Source organism: Channa argus, unplaced genomic scaffold (assembly GCF_033026475.1).
Source record: "Channa argus isolate prfri unplaced genomic scaffold, Channa argus male v1.0 Contig009, whole genome shotgun sequence".
Classification (NCBI taxonomy): domain Eukaryota; kingdom Metazoa; phylum Chordata; class Actinopteri; order Anabantiformes; family Channidae; genus Channa; species Channa argus.
Window position 1 is genome coordinate 717,272 of NW_027125228.1, and position 26,542 is coordinate 743,813.

General features: G+C 41.6%; 23 pseudogenes; all 23 read left to right on the forward strand.

Moving 5' to 3' along the window:
• Positions 1 to 705: 705 nt before the first annotated feature.
• On the forward strand, positions 706 to 824 carry LOC137110289 (5S ribosomal RNA; annotated as a pseudogene).
• Positions 825 to 2,658: 1,834 nt separating this feature from the next.
• Positions 2,659 to 2,777, forward strand: LOC137111060 (5S ribosomal RNA; annotated as a pseudogene).
• Positions 2,778 to 3,634: 857 nt separating this feature from the next.
• LOC137111061 (5S ribosomal RNA) lies at positions 3,635 to 3,753 on the forward strand (annotated as a pseudogene).
• Positions 3,754 to 4,610: 857 nt separating this feature from the next.
• On the forward strand, positions 4,611 to 4,729 carry LOC137111062 (5S ribosomal RNA; annotated as a pseudogene).
• An 857-nt stretch (positions 4,730 to 5,586) lies between these two features.
• Positions 5,587 to 5,705, forward strand: LOC137111300 (5S ribosomal RNA; annotated as a pseudogene).
• An 857-nt stretch (positions 5,706 to 6,562) lies between these two features.
• LOC137111063 (5S ribosomal RNA) lies at positions 6,563 to 6,681 on the forward strand (annotated as a pseudogene).
• Positions 6,682 to 8,515: 1,834 nt separating this feature from the next.
• On the forward strand, positions 8,516 to 8,634 carry LOC137110591 (5S ribosomal RNA; annotated as a pseudogene).
• An 859-nt stretch (positions 8,635 to 9,493) lies between these two features.
• On the forward strand, positions 9,494 to 9,612 carry LOC137111064 (5S ribosomal RNA; annotated as a pseudogene).
• An 867-nt stretch (positions 9,613 to 10,479) lies between these two features.
• LOC137110678 (5S ribosomal RNA) lies at positions 10,480 to 10,598 on the forward strand (annotated as a pseudogene).
• An 868-nt stretch (positions 10,599 to 11,466) lies between these two features.
• LOC137111065 (5S ribosomal RNA) lies at positions 11,467 to 11,585 on the forward strand (annotated as a pseudogene).
• Positions 11,586 to 12,442: 857 nt separating this feature from the next.
• On the forward strand, positions 12,443 to 12,561 carry LOC137110710 (5S ribosomal RNA; annotated as a pseudogene).
• Positions 12,562 to 14,405: 1,844 nt separating this feature from the next.
• Positions 14,406 to 14,524, forward strand: LOC137110364 (5S ribosomal RNA; annotated as a pseudogene).
• An 868-nt stretch (positions 14,525 to 15,392) lies between these two features.
• On the forward strand, positions 15,393 to 15,511 carry LOC137110833 (5S ribosomal RNA; annotated as a pseudogene).
• Positions 15,512 to 16,368: 857 nt separating this feature from the next.
• LOC137110679 (5S ribosomal RNA) lies at positions 16,369 to 16,487 on the forward strand (annotated as a pseudogene).
• Positions 16,488 to 18,331: 1,844 nt separating this feature from the next.
• Positions 18,332 to 18,450, forward strand: LOC137111067 (5S ribosomal RNA; annotated as a pseudogene).
• Positions 18,451 to 19,307: 857 nt separating this feature from the next.
• LOC137110468 (5S ribosomal RNA) lies at positions 19,308 to 19,426 on the forward strand (annotated as a pseudogene).
• Positions 19,427 to 20,294: 868 nt separating this feature from the next.
• Positions 20,295 to 20,413, forward strand: LOC137110837 (5S ribosomal RNA; annotated as a pseudogene).
• Positions 20,414 to 21,270: 857 nt separating this feature from the next.
• On the forward strand, positions 21,271 to 21,389 carry LOC137111068 (5S ribosomal RNA; annotated as a pseudogene).
• An 857-nt stretch (positions 21,390 to 22,246) lies between these two features.
• LOC137111069 (5S ribosomal RNA) lies at positions 22,247 to 22,365 on the forward strand (annotated as a pseudogene).
• Positions 22,366 to 23,233: 868 nt separating this feature from the next.
• On the forward strand, positions 23,234 to 23,352 carry LOC137110469 (5S ribosomal RNA; annotated as a pseudogene).
• An 867-nt stretch (positions 23,353 to 24,219) lies between these two features.
• Positions 24,220 to 24,338, forward strand: LOC137110470 (5S ribosomal RNA; annotated as a pseudogene).
• Positions 24,339 to 25,205: 867 nt separating this feature from the next.
• On the forward strand, positions 25,206 to 25,324 carry LOC137110593 (5S ribosomal RNA; annotated as a pseudogene).
• An 857-nt stretch (positions 25,325 to 26,181) lies between these two features.
• Positions 26,182 to 26,300, forward strand: LOC137111070 (5S ribosomal RNA; annotated as a pseudogene).
• Positions 26,301 to 26,542: the final 242 nt, after the last annotated feature.

Here is a 26,542-nt window from a genome sequence, read left to right on the forward strand (position 1 = left end):
GTTACGGTCATGGCCATATGTGTTGTTTTTATTTTCTTGTTCTTATAGGTGCCCTGCCTGATTGGCCGGATTTGGGGGAAGTACAGGAAGCTGATTGGTCCATCCTACACTTCCTGGAGTTTTAAAAGTACGGTTCCCAACAGCTAGCGAGGCTCTTTCTGGCAGCAGCACCTGTTTGCTGTTCTTAGTTTCCAAATCTTATTTAGCATTTTTGAATTGTTAGGTTTTGTGCCGTGGTTTTGTTTATAAATTGTATATTTTGTAAATAGTATTAAATCTGTAGGGGTGGACTGCCATTTTCTTTGGACTGTTTTCACATTAGGGAGTTAGGGTTAGCGACTATCTTTTGGTTTGTTTATTTCTATCAGGCTAGCTAGCACTTTCTGTGGGAAATGGCTTATTTTGTTTATTATGTTGGCCTTGGTTCGCCCTGAGTTGTAGTGTCATGTTTTGTTTGACACTTTCTTTCGTTTAAAATAAATATCATTCTGTTGGAACATCTCGATTCTGGATTTTGGTTTGGGGATCGGAGAGGGAACATGCTAATTTATCTTTGTATGTTGCACCCTGACCCCCTAGACAGGGGCGTAACAGACCAGTACAGTTATAGTACTTTGTACTTTGCCACATTTATCTTCTTCTTAGCAAGTGTCATGCATTCTGCTTCTCCAGCGTTTTTAAGAGCTGTTGATGATGTCAAATGCAGCTTACGGCCACACCGCTCTCTGAGCGCCCGATCTCGTCCGATCTCGGCAGCCAAATAGGGCCGGACCTGGTTAGTACTTGGTAGGAAGACCGCCTGGGAATACCAGGTGCTGTAAGCTTTTTTGCTTGGGTTTACGGGCAGCACAAGCTGGTGTTACTGCCTATTTATTCATAAAAATTGTTCTATATTTTCATCAAATTTTGTTCTTTCATTGCTGTTTTGCTACTTTATTGGTTTGTCAACCATCGTGCTTCATTACTAGTAGACCATGTTACGGTCCTGGCCATATGTGTTGTTTTTATTTTCTTGTTCTTATAGGTGCCCTGCCTGATTGGCTGGATTGGGGGGCAGTACAGGAAGCTGATTGGTCCATCCTACACTTCCTGGAGTTTTAAAAGTATGGTTCCCAACAGCTAGCGAGGCTCTTTCTGGCATCAGCACCTGTTTGCTGTTCTTGGTTTCCAAACCTTATTTAGCATTTTTGAATTGTTAGGTTTTGTGCCGTGGTTTTGTTTATAAATTGTATATTTTGTAAATAGTATTAAATCTGTAGGGGTGGACTGCCATTTTTCTTTTGATTGTTTTCTCTTGTTTTCACATTAGGGAGTTAGGGTTAGCGACTGTCTTTTGGTTTGTTTCTTTCTATCAGGCTAGCTAGCACTTTCTGTGGGAAATGGCTTATTTTGTTTATTATGTTGGCCTTGGTTCGCCCTGAGTTGTAGTGTCATGTTTTGTTTGACACTTTCTTTCGTTTAAAATAAATATCATTCTGTTGGAACATCTCAATCCTGGATTTTGGTTTGGGGATCGGAGAGGGAACATGCAAATTTATCTTTGTATGTTTCACCCTGACCCCCTAGACAGGGGCGTAACAGACCAGTACAGTTATAGTACTTTGTACTTTGCCACATTTATCTTCTTCTTAGCAAGTGTCATGCCTTCTGCTTCTCTAGCGTTTTTAAGAGCTGTTGATGATGTCAAATGCATGTTACGGCCACACCGCTCTCTAAGCGTCCGATCTCGGCAGCCAAATAGGGCCGGGCCTGGTTAGTACTTGGTAGGAAGACCGCCTGGGAATACCAGGTGCTGTAAGCTTTTTTGCTTGGGTTTACGGGCAGCTCAAGCTGGTGTTACTGCCTATTTATTCATAGAAATTGTTCTATATTTTCATCAAATTTTGTTCTTTCATTGCTGTTTTGCTACTTTATTGGTTTGTCAACCATCGTGCTTCATTACTAGTAGACCATGTTACGGTCCTGGCCATATGTGTTGTTTTTATTTTCTTGTTCTTAAAGGTGCCCTGCCTGATTGGCCGGATTGGGGGGAAGTACAGGAAGCTGATTGGTCCATCCTACACTTCCTGGAGTTTTAAAAGTACGGTTCCCAACAGCTAGCGAGGCTCTTTCTAGCATCAGCACCTGTTTGCTGTTCTTGGTTTCCAAACCTTATTTAGCATTTTTGAATTGTTAGGTTTTGTGCCGTGGTTTTGTTTATAAATTGTATATTTTGTAAATAGTATTAAATCTGTAGGGGTGAACTGCCATTTTCTTTGGACTGTTTTCACATTAGGGAGTTAGGGTTAGCGACTGTCTTTTGGTTTGTTTATTTCTATCAGGCTAGCTAGCACTCTCTGTGGGAAATGGCTTATTTTGTTTATTATGTTGGCCTTGGTTCGCCCTGAGTTGTAGTGTCATGTTTTGTTTGACACTTTCTTTCGTTTAAAATAAATATCATTCTGTTGGAACATCTCGATCCTGGATTTTGGTTTGGGGATCGGAGAGGGAACATGCTAATTTATCTTTGTATGTGGCACCCTGACCCCCTAGACAGGGGCGTAACAGACCAGTACAGTTATAGTACTTTGTACTTTGCCACATTTATCTTCTTCTTAGCAAGTGTCATGCATTCTGCTTCTCCAGCGTTTTTAAGAGCTGTTGATGATGTCAAATGCAGCTTACGGCCACACCGCTCTCTAAGCGCCCGATCTCGTCCGATCTCGGCAGCCAAATAGAGCCGGGCCTGGTTAGTACTTGGTAGGAAGACCGCCTGGGAATACCAGGTGCTGTAAGCTTTTTTGCTTGGGTTTACGGGCAGCACAAGCTGGTGTTACTGCCTATTTATTCGTAGAAATTGTTCTATATTTTCATCAAATTTTGTTCTTTCATTGCTGTTTTGCTACTTTATTGGTTTGCCAACCATCGTGCTTCATTACTAGTAGACCATGTTACGGTCCTGGCCATATGTGTTGTTTTTATTTTCTTGTTCTTATAGGTGCCCTGCCTGATTGGCCGGATTGGGGGGCAGTACAGGAAGCTGATTGGTCCATCCTACACTTCCTGGAGTTTTAAAAGTACGGTTCCCAACAGCTAGCGAGGCTCTTTCTGGCATCAGCACCTGTTTGCTGTTCTTGGTTTCCAAACCTTATTTAGCATTTTTGAATTGTTAGGTTTTGTGCCGTGGTTTTGTTTATAAATTGTATATTTTGTAAATAGTATTAAATCTGTAGGGGTGAACTGCCATTTTCTTTGGACTGTTTTCACATTAGGGAGTTAGGGTTAGCGACTGTCTTTTGGTTTGTTTATTTCTATCAGGCTAGCTAGCACTCTCTGTGGGAAATGGCTTATTTTGTTTATTATGTTGGCCTTGGTTCGCCCTGAGTTGTAGTGTCATGTTTTGTTTGACACTTTCTTTCGTTTAAAATAAATATCATTCTGTTGGAACATCTCGATCCTGGATTTTGGTTTGGGGATCGGAGAGGGAACATGCTAATTTATCTTTGTATGTGGCACCCTGACCCCCTAGACAGGGGCGTAACAGACCAGTACAGTTATAGTACTTTGTACTTTGCCACATTTATCTTCTTCTTAGCAAGTGTCATGCATTCTGCTTCTCCAGCGTTTTTAAGAGCTGTTGATGATGTCAAATGCAGCTTACGGCCACACCGCTCTCTAAGCGCCCGATCTCGTCCGATCTCGGCAGCCAAATAGAGCCGGGCCTGGTTAGTACTTGGTAGGAAGACCGCCTGGGAATACCAGGTGCTGTAAGCTTTTTTGCTTGGGTTTACGGGCAGCACAAGCTGGTGTTACTGCCTATTTATTCGTAGAAATTGTTCTATATTTTCATCAAATTTTGTTCTTTCATTGCTGTTTTGCTACTTTATTGGTTTGCCAACCATCGTGCTTCATTACTAGTAGACCATGTTACGGTCCTGGCCATATGTGTTGTTTTTATTTTCTTGTTCTTATAGGTGCCCTGCCTGATTGGCCGGATTGGGGGGCAGTACAGGAAGCTGATTGGTCCATCCTACACTTCCTGGAGTTTTAAAAGTACGGTTCCCAACAGCTAGCGAGGCTCTTTCTGGCATCAGCACCTGTTTGCTGTTCTTGGTTTCCAAACCTTATTTAGCATTTTTGAATTGTTAGGTTTTGTGCCGTGGTTTTGTTTATAAATTGTATATTTTGTAAATAGTATTAAATCTGTAGGGGTGAACTGCCATTTTCTTTGGACTGTTTTCACATTAGGGAGTTAGGGTTAGCGACTGTCTTTTGGTTTGTTTATTTCTATCAGGCTAGCTAGCACTTTCTGTGGGAAATGGCTTATTTTGTTTATTATGTTGGCCTTGGTTCGCCCTGAGTTGTAGTGTCATGTTTTTTTTGACACTTTCTTTCGTTTAAAATAAATATCATTCTGTTGGAACATCTCGATCCTGGATTTTGGTTTGGGGATCGGAGAGGGAACATGCTAATTTATCTTTGTATGTGGCACCCTGACCCCCTAGACAGGGGCGTAACAGACCAGTACAGTTATAGTACTTTGTACTTTGCCACATTTATCTTCTTCTTAGCAAGTGTCATGCATTCTGCTTCTCCAGCGTTTTTAAGAGCTGTTGATGATGTCAAATGCAGCTTACGGCCACACCGCTCTCTAAGCGCCCGATCTCGTCCGATCTCGGCAGCCAAATAGAGCCGGGCCTGGTTAGTACTTGGTAGGAAGACCGCCTGGGAATACCAGGTGCTGTAAGCTTTTTTGCTTGGGTTTACGGGCAGCACAAGCTGGTGTTACTGCCTATTTATTCATAGAAATTGTTCTATATTTTCATCAAATTTTGTTCTTTCATTGCTGTTTTGCTACTTTATTGGTTTGTCAACCATCGTGCTTCATTACTAATAGACCATGTTACGGTCCTGGCCATATGTGTTGTTTTTATTTTCTTGTTCTTATAGGTGCCCTGCCTGATTGGCCGGATTGGGGGGCAGTACCGGAAGCTGAGTGGTCCATCCTACACTTCCTGGAGTTTTAAAAGTACGGTTCCCAACAGCTAGCGAGGCTCTTTCTGGCATCAGCACCTGTTTGCTGTTCTTGGTTTCCAAACCTTATTTAGTATTTCTGAATTGTTAGGTTTTGTGCCGTGGTTTTGTTTATAAATTGTATATTTTGTAAATAGTATTAAATCTGTAGGGGTGAACTACCATTTTCTTTGGACTGTTTTCACATTAGGGAGTTAGGGTTAGCGACTGTCTTTTGGTTTGTTTATTTCTATCAGGCTAGCTAGCACTTTCTGTGGGAAATGGCTTATTTTGTTTATTATGTTGGCCTTGGTTCGCCCTGAGTTGTAGTGTCATGTTTTGTTTGACACTTTCTTTCGTTTAAAATAAATATCATTCTGTTGGAACATCTCGATCCTGGATTTTGGTTTGGGGATCGGAGAGGGAACATGCTAATTTATCTTTGTATGTTGCACCCTGACCCCCTAGACAGGGGCGTAACAGACCAGTACAGTTATAGTACTTTGTACTTTGCCACATTTATCTTCTTCTTAGCAAGTGTCATGCATTCTGCTTCTCCAGCGTTTTTAAGAGCTGTTGATGATGTCAAATGCAGCTTACGGCCACACCGCTCTCTAAGCGCCCGATCTCGTCAGATCTCGGCAGCCAAATAGAGCCGGGCCTGGTTAGTACTTGGTAGGAAGACCGCCTGGGAATACCAGGTGCTGTAAGCTTTTTTGCTTGGGTTTACGGCCAGCACAAGCTGGTGTTACTGCCTATTTATTCATAGAAATTGTTCTATATTTTCATCAAATTTTGTTCTTTCATTTCTGTTTTGCTACTTTATTGGTTTGTCAACCATCTTGCTTCATTACTAGTAGACCATGTTACGGTCCTGGCCATATGTGTTGTTTTTATTTTGTTGTTCTTATAGGTGCCCTGCCTGATTGGCCGGATTTGGGGGAAGTACAGGAAGCTGATTGGTCCATCCTACACTTCCTGGAGTTTTAAAAGTACGGTTCCCAACAGCTAGCGAGGCTCTTTCTGGCAGCAGCACCTGTTTGCTGTTCTTGCTTTCCAAACCTTATTTAGCATTTTTGAATTGTTAGGTTTTGTGCCGTGGTTTTGTTTATAAATTGTATATTTTGTAAATAGTATTAAATCTGTAGGAGTGAACTGCCATTTTCTTTGGACTGTTTTCACATTAGGGAGTTAGGGTTAGCGACTGTCTTTTGGTTTGTTTATTTTTATCAGGCTAGCTAGCACTTTCTGTGGGAAATGGCTTATTTTGTTTATTATGTTGGCCTTGGTTCGCCCTGAGTTGTAGTGTCATGTTTTGTTTGACACTTTCTTTCGTTTAAAATAAATATCATTCTGTTGGAACATCTCGATCCTGGATTTTGGTTTGGGGATCGGAGAGGGAACATGCTAATTTATCTTTGTATGTGGCACCCTGACCCCCTAGACAGGGGCGTAACAGACCAGTACAGTTATAGTACTTTGTACTTTGCCACATTTATCTTCTTCTTAGCAAGTGTCATGCATTCTGCTTCTCCAGCGTTTTTAAGAGCTGTTGATGATGTCAAATGCAGCTTACGGCCACACCGCTCTCTAAGCGCCCGATCTCGTCCGATCTCGGCAGCCAAATAGAGCCGGGCCTGGTTAGTACTTGGTAGGAAGACCGCCTGGGAATACCAGGTGCTGTAAGCTTTTTTGCTTGGGTTTACGGGCAGCACAAGCTGGTGTTACTGCCTATTTATTCATAGAAATTGTTCTATATTTTCATCAAATTTTGTTCTTTCATTGCTGTTTTGCTACTTTATTGGTTTGTCAACCATCGTGCTTCATTACTAGTAGACCATGTTACGGTCCTGGCCATATGTGTTGTTTTTATTTTCTTGTTCTTATAGGTGCCCTGCCTGATTGGCTGGATTGGGGGGCAGTACAGGAAGCTGATTGGTCCATCCTACACTTCCTGGAGTTTTAAAAGTATGGTTCCCAACAGCTAGCGAGGCTCTTTCTGGCATCAGCACCTGTTTGCTGTTCTTGGTTTCCAAACCTTATTTAGCATTTTTGAATTGTTAGGTTTTGTGCCGTGGTTTTGTTTATAAATTGTATATTTTGTAAATAGTATTAAATCTGTAGGGGTGGACTGCCATTTTTCTTTTGATTGTTTTCTCTTGTTTTCACATTAGGGAGTTAGGGTTAGCGACTGTCTTTTGGTTTGTTTCTTTCTATCAGGCTAGCTAGCACTTTCTGTGGGAAATGGCTTATTTTGTTTATTATGTTGGCCTTGGTTCGCCCTGAGTTGTAGTGTCATGTTTTGTTTGACACTTTCTTTCGTTTAAAATAAATATCATTCTGTTGGAACATCTCAATCCTGGATTTTGGTTTGGGGATCGGAGAGGGAACATGCAAATTTATCTTTGTATGTTTCACCCTGACCCCCTAGACAGGGGCGTAACAGACCAGTACAGTTATAGTACTTTGTACTTTGCCACATTTATCTTCTTCTTAGCAAGTGTCATGCCTTCTGCTTCTCTAGCGTTTTTAAGAGCTGTTGATGATGTCAAATGCATGTTACGGCCACACCGCTCTCTAAGCGTCCGATCTCGGCAGCCAAATAGGGCCGGGCCTGGTTAGTACTTGGTAGGAAGACCGCCTGGGAATACCAGGTGCTGTAAGCTTTTTTGCTTGGGTTTACGGGCAGCTCAAGCTGGTGTTACTGCCTATTTATTCATAGAAATTGTTCTATATTTTCATCAAATTTTGTTCTTTCATTGCTGTTTTGCTACTTTATTGGTTTGTCAACCATCGTGCTTCATTACTAGTAGACCATGTTACGGTCCTGGCCATATGTGTTGTCTTTATTTTCTTGTTCTTATAGGTGCCCTGCCTGATTGGCCGGATTTGGGGGAAGTACAGGAAGCTGATTGGTCCATCCTACACTTCCTGGAGTTTTAAAAGTACGGTTCCCAACAGCTAGCGAGGCTCTTTCTAGCATCAGCACCTGTTTGCTGTTCTTGGTTTCCAAACCTTTTTTAGCATTTTTGAATTGTTAGGTTTTGTGCCGTGGTTTTGTTTATAAATTGTATATTTTGTAAATAGTATTAAATCTGTAGGGGTGAACTGCCATTTTCTTTGGACTGTTTTCACATTAGGGAGTTAGGGTTAGCGACTGTCTTTTGGTTTGTTTATTTCTATCAGGCTAGCTAGCACTTTCTGTGGGAAATGGCTTATTTTGTTTATTATGTTGGCCTTGGTTCGCCCTGAGTTGTAGTGTCATGTTTTGTTTGACACTTTCTTTCGTTTAAAATAAATATCATTCTGTTGGAACATCTCGATCCTGGATTTTGGTTTGGGGATCGGAGAGGGAACATGCTAATTTATCTTTGTATGTGGCACCCTGACCCCCTAGACAGGGGCGTAACAGACCAGTACAGTTATAGTACTTTGTACTTTGCCACATTTATCTTCTTCTTAGCAAGTGTCATGCATTCTGCTTCTCCAGCGTTTTTAAGAGCTGTTGATGATGTCAAATGCAGCTTGCGGCCACACCGCTCTCTGAGCGCCTGATCTCGTCCGATCTCGGCAGCCAAATAGGGCCGGGCCTGGTTAGTACTTGGTAGGAAGACCGCCTGGGAATACCAGGTGCTGTAAGCTTTTTTGCTTGGGTTTACGGGCAGCACAAGCTGGTGTTACTGCCTATTTATTCATAAAAATTGTTCTATATTTTCATCAAATTTTGTTCTTTCATTGCTGTTTTGCTACTTTATTGGTTTGCCAACCATCGTGCTTCATTACTAGTAGACCATGTTACGGTCCTGGCCATATGTGTTGTTTTTATTTTCTTGTTCTTATAGGTGCCCTGCCTGATTGGCCGGATTGGGGGGCAGTACAGGAAGCTGATTGGTCCATCCTACACTTCCTGGAGTTTTAAAAGTACGGTTCCCAACAGCTAGCGAGGCTCTTTCTGGCATCAGCACCTGTTTGCTGTTCTTGGTTTCCAAACCTTATTTAGCATTTTTGAATTGTTAGGTTTTGTGCCGTGGTTTTGTTTATAAATTGTATATTTTGTAAATAGTATTAAATCTGTAGGGGTGAACTGCCATTTTCTTTGGACTGTTTTCACATTAGGGAGTTAGGGTTAGCAACTGTCTTTTGGTTTGTTTTTTTTTCTATCAGGCTAGCTAGCACTTTCTGTGGGAAATGGCTTATTTTGTTTATTATGTTGGCCTTGGTTCGCCCTGAGTTGTAGTGTCATGTTTTGTTTGACACTTTCTTTCGTTTAAAATAAATATCATTCTGTTGGAACATCTCGATCCTGGATTTTGGTTTGGGGATCGGAGAGGGAACATGCTAATTTATCTTTGTATGTTGCACCCTGAGCCCCTAGACAGGGGCGTAACAGACCAGTACAGTTATAGTCCTTTGTACTTTGCCACATTTATCTTCTTCTTAGCAAGTGTCATGCATTCTGCTTCTCCAGCGTTTTTAAGAGCTGTTGATGATGTCAAATGCAGCTTACGGCCACACCGCTCTCTAAGCGCCCGATCTCGTCCGATCTCGGCAGCCAAATAGAGCCGGGCCTGGTTAGTACTTGGTAGGAAGACCGCCTGGGAATACCAGGTGCTGTAAGCTTTTTTGCTTGGGTTTACGGCCAGCACAAGCTGGTGTTACTGCCTATTTATTCATAGAAATTGTTCTATATTTTCATCAAATTTTGTTCTTTCATTTCTGTTTTGCTACTTTATTGGTTTGTCAACCATCTTGCTTCATTACTAGTAGACCATGTTACGGTCCTGGCCATATGTGTTGTTTTTATTTTGTTGTTCTTATAGGTGCCCTGCCTGATTGGCCGGATTTGGGGGAAGTACAGGAAGCTGATTGGTCCATCCTACACTTCCTGGAGTTTTAAAAGTACGGTTCCCAACAGCTAGCGAGGCTCTTTCTGGCAGCAGCACCTGTTTGCTGTTCTTGCTTTCCAAACCTTATTTAGCATTTTTGAATTGTTAGGTTTTGTGCCGTGGTTTTGTTTATAAATTGTATATTTTGTAAATAGTATTAAATCTGTAGGGGTGGACTGCCATTTTCTTTGGACTGTTTTCTCTTGTTTTCACATTAGGGAGTTAGGGTTAGCGACTGTCTTTTGGTTTGTTTATTTCTATCAGGCTAGCTAGCACTTTCTGTGGGAAATGGCTTATTTTGTTTATTATGTTGGCCTTGGTTCGCCCTGAGTTGTAGTGTCATGTTTTGTTTGACACTTTCTTTCGTTTAAAATAAATATCATTCTGTTGGAACATCTCGATCCTGGATTTTGGTTTGGGGATCGGAGAGGGAACATGCTAATTTATCTTTGTATGTTGCACCCTGACCCCCTAGACAGGGGCGTAACAGACCAGTACAGTTATAGTACTTTGTACTTTGCCACATTTATCTTCTTCTTAGCAAGTGTCATGCATTCTGCTTCTCCAGCGTTTTTGAGAGCTGTTGATGATGTCAAATGCAGCTTATGGCCACACTGCTCTCTAAGCGCCCGATCCCGTCCGATCTCGGCAGCCAAATAGGGCCGGGCCTTGTTAGTACTTGGTAGGAAGACCGCCTGGGAATACCAGGTGCTGTAAGCTTCTTTGCTTGGGTTTACGGGCAGCACAAGCTGGTGTTACTGCCTATTTATTCATAGAAATTGTTCTATATTTTCATCAAATTTTGTTCTTTCATTGCTGTTTTGCTACTTTATTGGTTTGCCAACCATCGTGCTTCATTACTAGTAGACCATGTTACGGTCCTGGCCATATGTGTTGTTTTTATTTTCTTGTTCTTATAGGTGCCCTGCCTGATTGGCTGGATTGGGGGGCAGTACAGGAAGCTGATTGGTCCATCCTACACTTCCTGGAGTTTTAAAAGTATGGTTCCCAACAGCTAGCGAGGCTCTTTCTGGCATCAGCACCTGTTTGCTGTTCTTGGTTTCCAAACCTTATTTAGCATTTTTGAATTGTTAGGTTTTGTGCCGTGGTTTTGTTTATAAATTGTATATTTTGTAAATAGTATTAAATCTGTAGGGGTGGACTGCCATTTTTCTTTTGATTGTTTTCTCTTGTTTTCACATTAGGGAGTTAGGGTTAGCGACTGTCTTTTGGTTTGTTTCTTTCTATCAGGCTAGCTAGCACTTTCTGTGGGAAATGGCTTATTTTGTTTATTATGTTGGCCTTGGTTCGCCCTGAGTTGTAGTGTCATGTTTTGTTTGACACTTTCTTTCGTTTAAAATAAATATCATTCTGTTGGAACATCTCAATCCTGGATTTTGGTTTGGGGATCGGAGAGGGAACATGCAAATTTATCTTTGTATGTTTCACCCTGACCCCCTAGACAGGGGCGTAACAGACCAGTACAGTTATAGTACTTTGTACTTTGCCACATTTATCTTCTTCTTAGCAAGTGTCATGCATTCTGCTTCTCTAGCGTTTTTAAGAGCTGTTGATAATGTCAAATGCAGCTTACGGCCACACCGCTCTCTAAGCGCCCGATCTCGTCCGATCTCGGCAGCCAAATAGAGCCGGGCCTGGTTAGTACTTGGTAGGAAGACCGCCTGGGAATACCAGGTGCTGTAAGCTTTTTTGCTTGGGTTTACGGGCAGCTCAAGCTGGTGTTACTGCCTATTTATTCATAGAAATTGTTCTATATTTTCATCAAATTTTATTCTTTCATTGCTGTTTTGCTACTTTATTGGTTTGTCAACCATCGTGCTTCATTACTAGTAGACCATGTTACGGTCATGGCCATATGTGTTGTTTTTATTTTCTTGTTCTTATAGGTGCCCTGCCTGATTGGCCGGATTTGGGGGAAGTACAGGAAGCTGATTGGTCCATCCTACACTTCCTGGAGTTTTAAAAGTACGGTTCCCAACAGCTAGCGAGGCTCTTTCTGGCAGCAGCACCTGTTTGCTGTTCTTAGTTTCCAAATCTTATTTAGCATTTTTGAATTGTTAGGTTTTGTGCCGTGGTTTTGTTTATAAATTGTATATTTTGTAAATAGTATTAAATCTGTAGGGGTGGACTGCCATTTTCTTTGGACTGTTTTCACATTAGGGAGTTAGGGTTAGCGACTATCTTTTGGTTTGTTTATTTCTATCAGGCTAGCTAGCACTTTCTGTGGGAAATGGCTTATTTTGTTTATTATGTTGGCCTTGGTTCGCCCTGAGTTGTAGTGTCATGTTTTGTTTGACACTTTCTTTCGTTTAAAATAAATATCATTCTGTTGGAACATCTCGATTCTGGATTTTGGTTTGGGGATCGGAGAGGGAACATGCTAATTTATCTTTGTATGTTGCACCCTGACCCCCTAGACAGGGGCGTAACAGACCAGTACAGTTATAGTACTTTGTACTTTGCCACATTTATCTTCTTCTTAGCAAGTGTCATGCATTCTGCTTCTCCAGCGTTTTTAAGAGCTGTTGATGATGTCAAATGCAGCTTACGGCCACACCGCTCTCTGAGCGTCCGATCTCGTCCGATCTCGGCAGCCAAATAGGGCCGGACCTGGTTAGTACTTGGTAGGAAGACCGCCTGGGAATACCAGGTGCTGTAAGCTTTTTTGCTTGGGTTTACGGGCAGCACAAGCTGGTGTTACTGCCTATTTATTCATAAAAATTGTTCTATATTTTCATCAAATTTTGTTCTTTCATTGCTGTTTTGCTACTTTATTGGTTTGTCAACCATCGTGCTTCATTACTAGTAGACCATGTTACGGTCCTGGCCATATGTGTTGTTTTTATTTTCTTGTTCTTATAGGTGCCCTGCCTGATTGGCTGGATTGGGGGGCAGTACAGGAAGCTGATTGGTCCATCCTACACTTCCTGGAGTTTTAAAAGTATGGTTCCCAACAGCTAGCGAGGCTCTTTCTGGCATCAGCACCTGTTTGCTGTTCTTGGTTTCCAAACCTTATTTAGCATTTTTGAATTGTTAGGTTTTGTGCCGTGGTTTTGTTTATAAATTGTATATTTTGTAAATAGTATTAAATCTGTAGGGGTGGACTGCCATTTTTCTTTTGATTGTTTTCTCTTGTTTTCACATTAGGGAGTTAGGGTTAGCGACTGTCTTTTGGTTTGTTTCTTTCTATCAGGCTAGCTAGCACTTTCTGTGGGAAATGGCTTATTTTGTTTATTATGTTGGCCTTGGTTCGCCCTGAGTTGTAGTGTCATGTTTTGTTTGACACTTTCTTTCGTTTAAAATAAATATCATTCTGTTGGAACATCTCAATCCTGGATTTTGGTTTGGGGATCGGAGAGGGAACATGCAAATTTATCTTTGTATGTTTCACCCTGACCCCCTAGACAGGGGCGTAACAGACCAGTACAGTTATAGTACTTTGTACTTTGCCACATTTATCTTCTTCTTAGCAAGTGTCATGCATTCTGCTTCTCTAGCATTTTTAAGAGCTGTTGATGATGTCAAATGCATGTTACGGCCACACCGCTCTCTAAGCGCCCGATCTCGTCAGCCAAATAGGGCCGGGCCTGGTTAGTACTTGGTAGGAAGACCGCCTGGGAATACCAGGTGCTGTAAGCTTTTTTGCTTGGGTTTACGGGCAGCTCAAGCTGGTGTTACTGCCTATTTATTCATAGAAATTGTTCTATATTTTCATCAAATTTTGTTCTTTCATTGCTGTTTTGCTACTTTATTGGTTTGTCAACCATCGTGCTTCATTACTAGTAGACCATGTTACGGTCCTGGCCATATGTGTTGTTTTTATTTTCTTGTTCTTATAGGTGCCCTGCCTGATTGGCCGGATTTGGGGGAAGTACAGGAAGCTGATTGGTCCATCCTACACTTCCTGGAGTTTTAAAAGTACGGTTCCCAACAGCTAGCGAGGCTCTTTCTGGCAGCAGCACCTGTTTGCTGTTCTTGGTTTCCAAATCTTATTTAGCATTTTTGAATTGTTAGGTTTTGTGCCGTGGTTTTGTTTATAAATTGTATATTTTGTAAATAGTATTAAATCTGTAGGGGTGGACTGCCATTTTCTTTTGATTGTTTTCTCTTGTTTTCACATTAGGGAGTTAGGGTTAGCGACTATCTTTTGGTTTGTTTATTTCTATCAGGCTAGCTAGCACTTTCTGTGGGAAATGGCTTATTTTGTTTATTATGTTGGCCTTGGTTCGCCCTGAGTTGTAGTGTCATGTTTTGTTTGACACTTTCTTTCGTTTACAATAAATATCATTCTGTTGGAACATCTCAATCCTGGATTTTGGTTTGAGGATCGGAGAGGGAACATGCAAATTTATCTTTGTATGTTTCACCCTGACCCCCTATACAGGGGCGTAACAGACCAGTACAGTTATAGTACTTTGTACTTTGCCACATTTATCTTCTTCTTAGCAAGTGTCATGCATTCTGCTTCTCTAGCGTTTTTAAGAGCTGTTGATGATGTCAAATGCATGTTACGGCCACACCGCTCTCTAAGCGCCCGATCTCGTCCGATCTCGGCAGCCAAACAGGGCCGGGCCTGGTTAGTACTTGGTAGGAAGACCGCCTGGGAATACCAGGTGCTGTAAGCTTTTTTGCTTGGGTTTACGGGCAGCTCAAGCTGGTGTTACTGCCTATTTATTCATAGAAATTGTTCTATATTTTCATCAAATTTTGTTCTTTCATTGCTGTTTTGGTACTTTATTGGTTTGTCAACCATCGTGCTTCATTACTAGTAGACCATGTTACGGTCCTGGCCATATGTGTTGTTTTTATTTTCTTGTTCTTATAGGTGCCCTGCCTGATTGGCCGGATTTGGGGGAAGTACAGGAAGCTGATTGGTCCATCCTACACTTCCTGGAGTTTTAAAAGTACGGTTCCCAACAGCTAGCGAGGCTCTTTCTGGCAGCAGCACCTGTTTGCTGTTCTTGGTTTCCAAATCTTATTTAGCATTTTTGAATCGTTAGGTTTTGTGCCGTGGTTTTGTTTATAAATTGTATATTTTGTAAATAGTATTAAATCTGTAGGGGTGGACTGCCATTTTTCTTTTGATTGTTTTCTCTTGTTTTCACATTAGGGAGTTAGGGTTAGCGACTGTCTTTTGGTTTGTTTCTTTCTATCAGGCTAGCTAGCACTTTCTGTGGGAAATGGCTTATTTTGTTTATTATGTTGGCCTTGGTTCGCCCTGAGTTGTAGTGTCATGTTTTGTTTGACACTTTCTTTCGTTTAAAATAAATATCATTCTGTTGGAACATCTAAATCCTGGATTTTGGTTTGGGGATCGGAGAGGGAACATGCAAATTTATCTTTGTATGTTTCACCCTGACCCCCTAGACAGGGGCGTAACAGACCAGTACAGTTATAGTACTTTGTACTTTGCCACATTTATCTTCTTCTTAGCAAGTGTCATGCATTCTGCTTCTCTAGCGTTTTTAAGAGCTGTTGATGATGTCAAATGCATGTTACGGCCACACCGCTCTCTAACCGCCCGATCTCGTCCGATCTCGGCAGCCAAATAGGGCCGGGCCTGTTTAGTACTTGGTAGGAAGACCGCCTGGGAATACCAGGTGCTGTAAGCTTTTTTGCTTGGGTTTACGGGCAGCTCAAGCTGGTGTTACTGCCTATTTATTCATAGAAATTGTTCTATATTTTCATCAAATTTTGTTCTTTCATTGCTGTTTTGCTACTTTATTGGTTTGCCAACCATCGTGCTTCATTACTAGTAGACCATGTTACGGTCCTGGCCATATGTGTTGTTTTTATTTTCTTGTTCTTATAGGTGCCCTGCCTGATTGGCCGGATTGGGGGGCAGTACAGGAAGCTGATTGGTCCATCCTACACTTCCTGGAGTTTTAAAAGTACGGTTCCCAACAGCTAGCGAGGCTCTTTCTGGCATCAGCACCTGTTTGCTGTTCTTGGTTTCTAAACCTTATTTAGCATTTTTGAATTGTTAGGTTTTGTGCCGTGGTTTTGTTTATAAATTGTATATTTTGTAAATAGTATTAAATCTGTAGGGGTGAACTGCCATTTTCTTTGGACTGTTTTCACATTAGGGAGTTAGGGTTAGCGACTGTCTTTTGGTTTGTTTATTTCTATCAGGCTAGCTAGCACTCTCTGTGGGAAATGGCTTATTTTGTTTATTATGTTGGCCTTGGTTCGCCCTGAGTTGTAGTGTCATGTTTTGTTTGACACTTTCTTTCGTTTAAAATAAATATCATTCTGTTGGAACATCTCGATCCTGGATTTTGGTTTGGGGATCGGAGAGGGAACATGCTAATTTATCTTTGTATGTTGCACCCTGACCCCCTAGACAGGGGCGTAACAGACCAGTACAGTTATAGTACTTTGTACTTTGCCACATTTATCTTCTTCTTAGCAAGTGTCATGCATTCTGCTTCTCCAGCGTTTTTGAGAGCTGTTGATGATGTCAAATGCAGCTTATGGCCACACTGCTCTCTAAGCGCCCGATCCCGTCCGATCTCGGCAGCCAAATAGGGCCGGGCCTTGTTAGTACTTGGTAGGAAGACCGCCTGGGAATACCAGGTGCTGTAAGCTTCTTTGCTTGGGTTTACGGGCAGCACAAGCTGGTGTTACTGCCTATTTATTCATAGAAATTGTTCTATATTTTCATCAAATTTTGTTCTTTCATTGCTGTTTTGCTACTTTATTGGTTTGCCAACCATCGTGCTTCATTACTAGTAGACCATGTTACGGTCCTGGCCATATGTGTTGTTTTTATTTTCTTGTTCTTATAGGTGCCCTGCCTGATTGTCTGGATTGGGGGGCAGTACAGGAAGCTGATTGGTCCATCCTACACTTCCTGGAGTTTTAAAAGTACGGTTCCCAACAGCTAGCGAGGCTCTTTCTGGCATCAGCACCTGTTTGCTGTTCTTGGTTTCCAAACCTTATTTAGCATTTTTGAATTGTTAGGTTTTGTGCCGTGGTTTTGTTTATAAATTGTATATTTTGTAAATAGTATTAAATCTGTAGGGGTGGACTGCCATTTTTCTTTTGATTGTTTTCTCTTGTTTTCACATTAGGGAGTTAGGGTTAGCGACTGTCTTTTGGTTTGTTTCTTTCTATCAGGCTAGCTAGCACTTTCTGTGGGAAATGGCTTATTTTGTTTATTATGTTGGCCTTGGTTCGCCCTGAGTTGTAGTGTCATGTTTTGTTTGACACTTTCTTTCGTTTAAAATAAATATCATTCTGTTGGAACATCTCAATCCTGGATTTTGGTTTGGGGATCGGAGAGGGAACATGCAAATTTATCTTTGTATGTTTCACCCTGACCCCCTAGACAGGGGCGTAACAGACCAGTACAGTTATAGTACTTTGTACTTTGCCACATTTATCTTCTTCTTAGCAAGTGTCATGCATTCTGCTTCTCTAGCGTTTTTAAGAGCTGTTGATGATGTCAAATGCATGTTACGGCCACACCGCTCTCTAAGCGTCCGATCTCGGCAGCCAAATAGGGCCGGGCCTGGTTAGTACTTGGTAGGAAGACCGCCTGGGAATACCAGGTGCTGTAAGCTTTTTTGCTTGGGTTTACGGGCAGCTCAAGCTGGTGTTACTGCCTATTTATTCATAGAAATTGTTCTATATTTTCATCAAATTTTGTTCTTTCATTGCTGTTTTGCTACTTTATTGGTTTGTCAACCATCGTGCTTCATTACTAGTAGACCATGTTACGGTCCTGGCCATATGTGTTGTTTTTATTTTCTTGTTCTTATAGGTGCCCTGCCTGATTGGCCGGATTTGGGGGAAGTACAGGAAGCTGATTGGTCCATCCTACACTTCCTGGAGTTTTAAAAGTACGGTTCCCAACAGCTAGCGAGGCTCTTTCTGGCAGCAGCACCTGTTTGCTGTTCTTGGTTTCCAAATCTTATTTAGCATTTTTGAATTGTTAGGTTTTGTGCCGTGGTTTTGTTTATAAATTGTATATTTTGTAAATAGTATTAAATCTGTAGGGGTGGACTGCCATTTTCTTTTGATTGTTTTCTCTTGTTTTCACATTAGGGAGTTAGGGTTAGCGACTATCTTTTGGTTTGTTTATTTCTATCAGGCTAGCTAGCACTTTCTGTGGGAAATGGCTTATTTTGTTTATTATGTTGGCCTTGGTTCGCCCTGAGTTGTAGTGTCATGTTTTGTTTGACACTTTCTTTCGTTTAAAATAAATATCATTCTGTTGGAACATCTCAATCCTGGATTTTGGTTTGAGGATCGGAGAGGGAACATGCAAATTTATCTTTGTATGTTTCACCCTGACCCCCTAGACAGGGGCGTAACAGACCAGTACAGTTATAGTACTTTGTACTTTGCCACATTTATCTTCTTCTTAGCAAGTGTCATGCATTCTGCTCCTCTAGCGTTTTTAAGAGCTGTTGATAATGTCAAATGCAGCTTACGGCCACACCGCTCTCTAAGCGCCCGATCTCGTCCGATCTCGGCAGCCAAATAGAGCCGGGCCTGGTTAGTACTTGGTAGGAAGACCGCCTGGGAATACCAGGTGCTGTAAGCTTTTTTGCTTGGGTTTACGGGCAGCTCAAGCTGGTGTTACTGCCTATTTATTCATAGAAATTGTTCTATATTTTCATCAAATTTTGTTCTTTCATTGCTGTTTTGCTACTTTATTGGTTTGTCAACCATCGTGCTTCATTACTAGTAGACCATGTTACGGTCATGGCCATATGTGTTGTTTTTATTTTCTTGTTCTTATAGGTGCCCTGCCTGATTGGCCGGATTTGGGGGAAGTACAGGAAGCTGATTGGTCCATCCTACACTTCCTGGAGTTTTAAAAGTACGGTTCCCAACAGCTAGCGAGGCTCTTTCTGGCAGCAGCACCTGTTTGCTGTTCTTAGTTTCCAAATCTTATTTAGCATTTTTGAATTGTTAGGTTTTGTGCCGTGGTTTTGTTTATAAATTGTATATTTTGTAAATAGTATTAAATCTGTAGGGGTGGACTGCCATTTTCTTTGGACTGTTTTCACATTAGGGAGTTAGGGTTAGCGACTATCTTTTGGTTTGTTTATTTCTATCAGGCTAGCTAGCACTTTCTGTGGGAAATGGCTTATTTTGTTTATTATGTTGGCCTTGGTTCGCCCTGAGTTGTAGTGTCATGTTTTGTTTGACACTTTCTTTCGTTTAAAATAAATATCATTCTGTTGGAACATCTCAATCCTGGATTTTGGTTTGAGGATCGGAGAGGGAACATGCAAATTTATCTTTGTATGTTTCACCCTGACCCCCTATACAGGGGCGTAACAGACCAGTACAGTTATAGTACTTTGTACTTTGCCACATTTATCTTCTTCTTAGCAAGTGTCATGCATTCTGCTTCTCTAGCGTTTTTAAGAGCTGTTGATGATGTCAAATGCATGTTACGGCCACACCGCTCTCTAAGCGCCCGATCTCGTCCGATCTCGGCAGCCAAATAGGGCCGGGCCTGGTTAGTACTTGGTAGGAAGACCGCCTGGGAATACCAGGTGCTGTAAGCTTTTTTGCTTGGGTTTACGGGCAGCTCAAGCTGGTGTTACTGCCTATTTATTCATAGAAATTGTTCTATATTTTCATCAAATTTTGTTCTTTCATTGCTGTTTTGCTACTTTATTGGTTTGTCAACCATCGTGCTTCATTACTAGTAGACCATGTTACGGTCCTGGCCATATGTGTTGTTTTTATTTTCTTGTTCTTATAGGTGCCCTGCCTGATTGGCCGGATTTGGGGGAAGTACAGGAAGCTGATTGGTCCATCCTACACTTCCTGGAGTTTTAAAAGTACGGTTCCCAACAGCTAGCGAGGCTCTTTCTGGCAGCAGCACCTGTTTGCTGTTCTTGGTTTCCAAATCTTATTTAGCATTTTTGAATCGTTAGGTTTTGTGCCGTGGTTTTGTTTATAAATTGTATATTTTGTAAATAGTATTAAATCTGTAGGGGTGGACTGCCATTTTTCTTTTGATTGTTTTCTCTTGTTTTCACATTAGGGAGTTAGGGTTAGCGACTGTCTTTTGGTTTGTTTCTTTCTATCAGGCTAGCTAGCACTTTCTGTGGGAAATGGCTTATTTTGTTTATTATGTTGGCCTTGGTTCGCCCTGAGTTGTAGTGTCATGTTTTGTTTGACACTTTCTTTCGTTTAAAATAAATATCATTCTGTTGGAACATCTCAATCCTGGATTTTGGTTTGGGGATCGGAGAGGGAACATGCAAATTTATCTTTGTATGTTTCACCCTGACCCCCTAGACAGGGGCGTAACAGACCAGTACAGTTATAGTACTTTGTACTTTGCCACATTTATCTTCTTCTTAGCAAGTGTCATGCATTCTGCTTCTCTAGCGTTTTTAAGAGCTGTTGATGATGTCAAATGCATGTTACGGCCACACCGCTCTCTAACCGCCTGATCTCGTCCGATCTCGGCAGCCAAATAGGGCCGGGCCTGGTTAGTACTTGGTAGGAAGACCGCCTGGGAATACCAGGTGCTGTAAGCTTTTTTGCTTGGGTTTACGGGCAGCTCAAGCTGGTGTTACTGCCTATTTATTCATAGAAATTGTTCTATATTTTCATCAAATTTTGTTCTTTCATTGCTGTTTTGCTACTTTATTGGTTTGCCAACCATCGTGCTTCATTACTAGTAGACCATGTTACGGTCCTGGCCATATGTGTTGTTTTTATTTTCTTGTTCTTATAGGTGCCCTGCCTGATTGGCCGGATTGGGGGGCAGTACAGGAAGCTGATTGGTCCATCCTACACTTCCTGGAGTTTTAAAAGTACGGTTCCCAACAGCTAGCGAGGCTCTTTCTGGCATCAGCACCTGTTTGCTGTTCTTGGTTTCTAAACCTTATTTAGCATTTTTGAATTGTTAGGTTTTGTGCCGTGGTTTTGTTTATAAATTGTATATTTTGTAAATAGTATTAAATCTGTAGGGGTGAACTGCCATTTTCTTTGGACTGTTTTCACATTAGGGAGTTAGGGTTAGCGACTGTCTTTTGGTTTGTTTATTTCTATCAGGCTAGCTAGCACTCTCTGTGGGAAATGGCTTATTTTGTTTATTATGTTGGCCTTGGTTCGCCCTGAGTTGTAGTGTCATGTTTTGTTTGACACTTTCTTTCGTTTAAAATAAATATCATTCTGTTGGAACATCTCGATCCTGGATTTTGGTTTGGGGATCGGAGAGGGAACATGCTAATTTATCTTTGTATGTGGCACCCTGACCCCCTAGACAGGGGCGTAACAGACCAGTACAGTTATAGTACTTTGTACTTTGCCACATTTATCTTCTTCTTAGCAAGTGTCATGCATTCTGCTTCTCCAGCGTTTTTAAGAGCTGTTGATGATGTCAAATGCAGCTTACGGCCACACCGCTCTCTAAGCGCCCGATCTCGTCCGATCTCGGCAGCCAAATAGAGCCGGGCCTGGTTAGTACTTGGTAGGAAGACCGCCTGGGAATACCAGGTGCTGTAAGCTTTTTTGCTTGGGTTTACGGGCAGCACAAGCTGGTGTTACTGCCTATTTATTCATAGAAATTGTTCTATATTTTCATCAAATTTTGTTCTTTCATTGCTGTTTTGCTACTTTATTGGTTTGTCAACCATCGTGCTTCATTACTAATAGACCATGTTACGGTCCTGGCCATATGTGTTGTTTTTATTTTCTTGTTCTTATAGGTGCCCTGCCTGATTGGCCGGATTGGGGGGCAGTACCGGAAGCTGAGTGGTCCATCCTACACTTCCTGGAGTTTTAAAAGTACGGTTCCCAACAGCTAGCGAGGCTCTTTCTGGCATCAGCACCTGTTTGCTGTTCTTGGTTTCCAAACCTTATTTAGTATTTCTGAATTGTTAGGTTTTGTGCCGTGGTTTTGTTTATAAATTGTATATTTTGTAAATAGTATTAAATCTGTAGGGGTGAACTACCATTTTCTTTGGACTGTTTTCACATTAGGGAGTTAGGGTTAGCGACTGTCTTTTGGTTTGTTTATTTCTATCAGGCTAGCTAGCACTTTCTGTGGGAAATGGCTTATTTTGTTTATTATGTTGGCCTTGGTTCGCCCTGAGTTGTAGTGTCATGTTTTGTTTGACACTTTCTTTCGTTTAAAATAAATATCATTCTGTTGGAACATCTCGATCCTGGATTTTGGTTTGGGGATCGGAGAGGGAACATGCTAATTTATCTTTGTATGTTGCACCCTGACCCCCTAGACAGGGGCGTAACAGACCAGTACAGTTATAGTACTTTGTACTTTGCCACATTTATCTTCTTCTTAGCAAGTGTCATGCATTCTGCTTCTCCAGCGTTTTTAAGAGCTGTTGATGATGTCAAATGCAGCTTACGGCCACACCGCTCTCTAAGCGCCCGATCTCGTCCGATCTCGGCAGCCAAATAGAGCCGGGCCTGGTTAGTACTTGGTAGGAAGACCGCCTGGGAATACCAGGTGCTGTAAGCTTCTTTGCTTGGGTTTACGGGCAGCACAAGCTGGTGTTACTGCCTATTTATTCATAGAAATTGTTCTATATTTTCATCAAATTTTGTTCTTTCATTGCTGTTTTGCTACTTTATTGGTTTGCCAACCATCGTGCTTCATTACTAGTAGACCATGTTACGGTCCTGGCCATATGTGTTGTTTTTATTTTCTTGTTCTTATAGGTGCCCTGCCTGATTGGCTGGATTGGGGGGCAGTACAGGAAGCTGATTGGTCCATCCTACACTTCCTGGAGTTTTAAAAGTATGGTTCCCAACAGCTAGCGAGGCTCTTTCTGGCATCAGCACCTGTTTGCTGTTCTTGGTTTCCAAACCTTATTTAGCATTTTTGAATTGTTAGGTTTTGTGCCGTGGTTTTGTTTATAAATTGTATATTTTGTAAATAGTATTAAATCTGTAGGGGTGGACTGCCATTTTTCTTTTGATTGTTTTCTCTTTTTTTCACATTAGGGAGTTAGGGTTAGCGACTGTCTTTTGGTTTGTTTCTTTCTATCAGGCTAGCTAGCACTTTCTGTGGGAAATGGCTTATTTTGTTTATTATGTTGGCCTTGGTTCGCCCTGAGTTGTAGTGTCATGTTTTGTTTGACACTTTCTTTCGTTTAAAATAAATATCATTCTGTTGGAACATCTCAATCCTGGATTTTGGTTTGGGGATCGGAGAGGGAACATGCAAATTTATCTTTGTATGTTTCACCCTGACCCCCTAGACAGGGGCGTAACAGACCAGTACAGTTATAGTACTTTGTACTTTGCCACATTTATCTTCTTCTTAGCAAGTGTCATGCATTCTGCTTCTCTAGCGTTTTTAAGAGTTGTTGATGATGTCAAATGCATGTTACGGCCACACCGCTCTCTAAGCGCCCGATCTCGTCCGATCTCGGCAGCCAAATAGGGCCGGGCCTGGTTAGTACTTGGTAGGAAGACCGCCTGGGAATACCAGGTGCTGTAAGCTTTTTTGCTTGGGTTTACGGGCAGCTCAAGCTGGTGTTACTGCCTATTTATTCATAGAAATTGTTCTATATTTTCATCAAATTTTGTTCTTTCATTGCTGTTTTGCTACTTTATTGGTTTGTCAACCATCGTGCTTCATTACTAGTAGACCATGTTACGGTCCTGGCCATATGTGTTGTTTTTATTTTCTTGTTCTTATAGGTGCCCTGCCTGATTGGCCGGATTTGGGGGAAGTACAGGAAGCTGATTGGTCCATCCTACACTTCCTGGAGTTTTAAAAGTACGGTTCCCAACAGCTAGCGAGGCTCTTTCTGGCAGCAGCACCTGTTTGCTGTTCTTGGTTTCCAAATCTTATTTAGCATTTTTGAATTGTTAGGTTTTGTGCCGTGGTTTTGTTTATAAATTGTATATTTTGTAAATAGTATTAAATCTGTAGGGGTGGACTGCCATTTTCTTTTGATTGTTTTCTCTTGTTTTCACATTAGGGAGTTAGGGTTAGCGACTATCTTTTGGTTTGTTTATTTCTATCAGGCTAGCTAGCACTTTCTGTGGGAAATGGCTTATTTTGTTTATTATGTTGGCCTTGGTTCGCCCTGAGTTGTAGTGTCATGTTTTGTTTGACACTTTCTTTCGTTTAAAATAAATATCATTCTGTTGGAACATCTCAATCCTGGATTTTGGTTTGGGGATCGGAGAGGGAACATGCAAATTTATCTTTGTATGTTTCACCCTGACCCCCTAGACAGGGGCGTAACAGACCAGTACAGTTATAGTACTTTGTACTTTGCCACATTTATCTTCTTCTTAGCAAGTGTCATGCATTCTGCTTCTCTAGCGTTTTTAAGAGCTGTTGATGATGTCAAATGCATGTTACGGCCACACCGCTCTCTAAGCGCCCGATCTCGTCCGATCTCGGCAGCCAAATAGGGCCGGGCCTGGTTAGTACTTGGTAGGAAGACCGCCTGGGAATACCAGGTGCTGTAAGCTTTTTTGCTTGGGTTTACGGGCAGCTCAAGCTGGTGTTACTGCCTATTTATTCATAGAAATTGTTCTATATTTTCATCAAATTTTGTTCTTTCATTGCTGTTTTGCTACTTTATTGGTTTGTCAACCATCGTGCTTCATTACTAGTAGACCATGTTACGGTCCTGGCCATATGTGTTGTTTTTATTTTCTTGTTCTTATAGGTGCCCTGCCTGATTGGCCGGATTTGGGGGAAGTACAGGAAGCTGATTGGTCCATCCTACACTTCCTGGAGTTTTAAAAGTACGGTTCCCAACAGCTAGCGAGGCTCTTTCTGGCAGCAGCACCTGTTTGCTGTTCTTGGTTTCCAAATCTTATTTAGCATTTTTGAATTGTTAGGTTTTGTGCCGTGGTTTTGTTTATAAATTGTATATTTTGTAAATAGTATTAAATCTGTAGGGGTGGACTGCCATTTTCTTTTGATTGTTTTCTCTTGTTTTCACATTAGGGAGTTAGGGTTAGCGACTATCTTTTGGTTTGTTTATTTCTATCAGGCTAGCTAGCACTTTCTGTGGGAAATGGCTTATTTTGTTTATTATGTTGGCCTTGGTTCGCCCTGAGTTGTAGTGTCATGTTTTGTTTGACACTTTCTTTCGTTTAAAATAAATATCATTCTGTTGGAACATCTCAATCCTGGATTTTGGTTTGAGGATCGGAGAGGGAACATGCAAATTTATCTTTGTATGTTTCACCCTGACCCCCTATACAGGGGCGTAACAGACCAGTACAGTTATAGTACTTTGTACTTTGCCACATTTATCTTCTTCTTAGCAAGTGTCATGCATTCTGCTTCTCTAGCGTTTTTAAGAGCTGTTGATGATGTCAAATGCATGTTACGGCCACACCGCTCTCCAAGCGCCCGATCTCGTCCGATCTCGGCAGCCAAATAGGGCCGGGCCTGGTTAGTACTTGGTAGGAAGACCGCCTGGGAATACCAGGTGCTGTAAGCTTTTTTGCTTGGGTTTACGGGCAGCTCAAGCTGGTGTTACTGCCTATTTATTCATAGAAATTGTTCTATATTTTCATCAAATTTTGTTCTTTCATTGCTGTTTTGCTACTTTATTGGTTTGTCAACCATCGTGCTTCATTACTAGTAGACCATGTTACGGTCCTGGCCATATGTGTTGTTTTTATTTTCTTGTTCTTATAGGTGCCCTGCCTGATTGGCCGGATTTGGGGGAAGTACAGGAAGCTGATTGGTCCATCCTACACTTCCTGGAGTTTTAAAAGTACGGTTCCCAACAGCTAGCGAGGCTCTTTCTGGCAGCAGCACCTGTTTGCTGTTCTTGGTTTCCAAATCTTATTTAGCATTTTTGAATCGTTAGGTTTTGTGCCGTGGTTTTGTTTATAAATTGTATATTTTGTAAATAGTATTAAATCTGTAGGGGTGAACTGCCATTTTCTTTGGACTGTTTTCACATTAGGGAGTTAGGGTTAGCGACTGTCTTTTGGTTTGTTTATTTCTATCAGGCTAGCTAGCACTCTCTGTGGGAAATGGCTTATTTTGTTTATTATGTTGGCCTTGGTTCGCCCTGAGTTGTAGTGTCATGTTTTGTTTGACACTTTCTTTCGTTTAAAATAAATATCATTCTGTTGGAACATCTCGATCCTGGATTTTGGTTTGGGGATCGGAGAGGGAACATGCTAATTTATCTTTGTATGTGGCACCCTGACCCCCTAGACAAGGGCGTAACAGACCAGTACAGTTATAGTACTTTGTACTTTGCCACATTTATCTTCTTCTTAGCAAGTGTCATGCATTCTGCTTCTCCAGCGTTTTTAAGAGCTGTTGATGATGTCAAATGCAGCTTACGGCCACACCGCTCTCTAAGCGCCCGATCTCGTCCGATCTCGGCAGCCAAATAGAGCCGGGCCTGGTTAGTACTTGGTAGGAAGACCGCCTGGGAATACCAGGTGCTGTAAGCTTTTTTGCTTGGGTTTACGGGCAGCACAAGCTGGTGTTACTGCCTATTTATTCGTAGAAATTGTTCTATATTTTCATCAAATTTTGTTCTTTCATTGCTGTTTTGCTACTTTATTGGTTTGCCAACCATCGTGCTTCATTACTAGTAGACCATGTTACGGTCCTGGCCATATGTGTTGTTTTTATTTTCTTGTTCTTATAGGTGCCCTGCCTGATTGGCCGGATTGGGGGGCAGTACAGGAAG